This window comes from Gadus morhua, chromosome 5 (assembly GCF_902167405.1).
Source record: "Gadus morhua chromosome 5, gadMor3.0, whole genome shotgun sequence".
Classification (NCBI taxonomy): Eukaryota; Metazoa; Chordata; class Actinopteri; order Gadiformes; family Gadidae; genus Gadus; species Gadus morhua.
Window position 1 is genome coordinate 10,066,983 of NC_044052.1, and position 3,907 is coordinate 10,070,889.

The following is a 3,907-nucleotide window of genomic DNA, read 5'->3' on the forward strand; positions in this document are numbered from 1 at the left end:
TCACAAAGGTTATACTTGACTTTATAATTCGCATGAAATAGTGATAAGTGTCTTCGAACAGAAGACATCAACCGGACTTGAACCCCGGTCTCCTGGGGGTTAGCTCACCTCTCTCTCCCCTTCCCACTAAGAATTGTTAATTAATTTTGTCTGAGGTTATATATGACAATATACAATAGACATGATAGCATTATGTTTAAAATTAATGATATTGTGTTTTCCACAGAAACTGAGCCACGGTCTCCAGTGGGTTAGGCAGAGTGCACTCCACTGCACCACTGAGGCGATGACAATACGCAATAATCAATCATCAATAAGGAGGATATACATGACATTAAAATGTATGTGTGTCTTTCTATTATTTCCCTTATGTTTTTTTTCATGACAACCAATAAAAAACAACAGTATTACCCCTTATGTTTTTTTTCATGATGACCAATAAAAAACAACAGTGTTACACCTTATGGTTTTTTTCATGACGACCAATAAAAAACAACAGTGTAACCCATGGACGCGGGAAGTTGGGGTGCTTAGGGTGATGCAGCATCCCCTCCTTGCGGCCCCTGGCTGTAACTGCAAGTGAGAACATTTCTGAACAAATCAATACTTTTTTCTTTTCTATAATTTTATCATACAACATGATTTTTCATTAAATTATTGACATCCACCCTTTTTTTGATATTTATCATATTATCATTTCATTTTATTTAGAACATTGTCTGTGCAGGCTGACGTAGGCTATGACGCACAACGCAGAACTGTCCATAGCTGAATATGGTACTATGCTGATTTTACATAAGCATGTTGGTGTTCAACATCTGTTGTACATTCTAAAACTGCATTCTAAAGCTGGTGTCAAATGTTGCTGCCATATTAAAAGACACGTTGAATGTTATCGTTTTGATTCTGGATTCCCGCACGTAAACTGGTTGGCAAAAAAAGAGACAAACAAGACAACTCGTAACTCTGGATGAAAATGAAGGCTTTCTTTTATTGTCACTTTCCTTTGTAAACCTTTAGAAATAACCTCCTGAATCCTTGTTATAACGCTGTGTATAAACCCCGGGGGTTCATGGGCCACAGAGAGTAAAACTACGTGAATGAATCGCTACAAATAAATCGTACTTAAAGTAGTGTTAACTTAATATATATAGTACTACTACATGGAATAAACTTGTCAGACACATTCCTTCCTTCTTCACTTTTAATCGTATCATTATAAAGGATTTTGCTCTCCCATATTTTGGACACGTATTTAGAATTCAACAATGTTGTTTGAATCATCACAAAACAGAACTACTGTACATATGAGTAGTAGTGAGTAGCAGTGAGAAATATTGCACTGCCTTGTTTGGCTCATCCTGAGACACTCATGCAGCTTCTCATAGGTCATGGAGCAACGTGCCCTTGTTCTGATGGCATTCATATGAGAAAAGCTAGACTCACACGTATCGGTTGAGCCAAACATTGTCAGAATAAGTGATGCCAGTTCCTGATTGTGGGTTACTGATACTGGCTAGTATCACCGGCTATACACAGAAACCTGATTTGCATGCAACTATGTTTCTCCTTTATTTTATTTATTTTCCGCATGCAATTTCTTGCGGGCCAGAAAAAAATTAAGAGGGGCCGTATTTGGCCCACGGGCCGCTAGTTGAATAGGCCTGCTGTAAACAATGGATGTTGCGCAGCATTTATTATGACGTCATTATATAGACTCTCTCTCAGCACCCCCCCCCTCGGACTGACTTCCCTCGTCCCTGCAATTATCTCTACCTTGCATGATTTAAATAATTTAGTTAGACATTAAATCATGAAAAGTAACGTGACATTGTTACAATTTATATGTTTACAGCCAAAACATTTATTTTTATTACCGCTGTTTGGGAAGTTGTGGTCGTCAGGGAAATCTGAAATAAAACCAAAACAGATATAGTTTTAAAGTGTAAAATAAGAATTCACCAAAAGGGGGCACTATATCCTCTAATAAGAGCCGTAGTTAGTGTCTTTATCTGAATCTTGTGTCTGACAAAGCAAGATCAAATAAAAATGAGTATTAAAGCCTACCTGAAGCCTCTCTATATTGCTGGGATGGCAAACAAGTCACGCTTTGGCCTCGTCTAAATCTAGAGGTGACCTTTTGTGTCAGAGTGAGGAGGGCTCTACCCCCATCACAATTTGTCTCCGAAATACAATTGAGGTTACCAGCGTAGCCATGGTCTAACACAATGAAACCAAATTCAATGACTAATTAGAGTCAGTGCATAATCCGCCTTCATGTTCATTAATCAAACCAATAATTTGTAATAAAATTAAAAAAAAAGATTTGTCACCTTCTGGTGGCATGTCTTTTCTGACAGACAAAATACAAATTTCATCTGAAATATGAGACCAAATATGAGTTGAAGATAAACTTTAAAATGTCATAACTGTCTTCATATTCATAGGTATGGCTTACTTACCCCAGTATTCTTTGTGCTTCTCACATGACCCATGCGGCTCCTTTACAATGAGTAAATGTGTTTCATCACACCACACATACTTGCCTGAATGAAGTATTGATTAAATCTCACACAATACCTTATTTAATAGTATTATTTTGTTTCAAAGTTGATAACCATACTATCCATGATGAAAGGCTTTGAGTTTACCTGAAGGTTAAGCCATAAAACACACAAAAGTTAATTATGAACATGTAAAAACATTTCAGCTTTTTATACTTACAGGTGTCGCAGTTTCCTGGTAGGAATTGACCATTCAATCACCACCATGATGATGCTCTGCTTTTCCTCCATCGCTAGAGAGGTCTGAGCAGTGGAGCCAACACAAGCTTTCACTTCAAATAACATCTTATCATACGTCGCTGAAAAAAGAATGAAGGTGTTTTTTTATTGCAAATTAATTGCGCATCAAACCACCGACTCCCCTCACTCCCATGTTAGCGTAGCATTGACTGTAAACAACGGATAAGCAGATAAGAATCATTCTACCATTTGATGGAACTTAGTATTCTCTGTGCCTCCTCTATTCGTGTGGCATTTCCAGACAAAGAGAGGGATTTTGGGCTTAGACAGGGAGAAGGACATTTGCAAACTTAGAAAATACCGGGCCTGAATTTACATCACATGAGATATGCAGTTGGTCCAAAATGAATTAAAGGAATACATAGTCTAAGCAAAAATCACATTTTATCTTCTAAATGTAACCACAAATGATTTCTTACTAACATAGATCATATGGTCTCTTGTGCCTTCCTCAACATCATATGGTGATACTAAAAACCCGAAAGACACTGATGCAGAAGAAGTCGTGTGTGTGTGTGTGTGTGTGTGTGTGTGTGTGTGTGTGTGTGTGTGTGTGTGTGTGTGTGTGTGTGTGTGTGTGTGTGTGTGTGTGTGTGTGTGTGTGTGTGTGTGTGTCTGTGTGTGTGTGTGTGTGTGTGTGTGTGTGTGTGTGTGTGTGTGTGTGTGTGTGTGTGTGTGTGTGTGTGTGTGTGGGTGCACTGCTGTAGCTTCCATCCTGTCCATGGATGACCAGGACGATATTGCTGAGAAAGGCCAGGGTGTCTCCTAATCCCACAAAATGTCCTCTTTCATATTTTGCACAACTAAGGAAATGCATACAGTTTTTGGGCAAAACAAAAAAGATACCACACTATCTCTTACCATATTAGCCCCCACAATATGAAGATCATATCTCTTGGTGGTTTTTACAAGATTTGTGAGCTTTGGGAGCTAATTTGTCAATGTCTCCTAGGGTTCAACCTTGAGCAGGACATGGGCACGCCAACCACTGATTTGCCATGCAGGATGATCTCAGCGCATGGCAGGGCAGGACTTGGCCTTTTTAACCCAACTTCTTAACCCAAGTTAGAATGTGTTCACACTGCCACCAAGTGGAACCAATT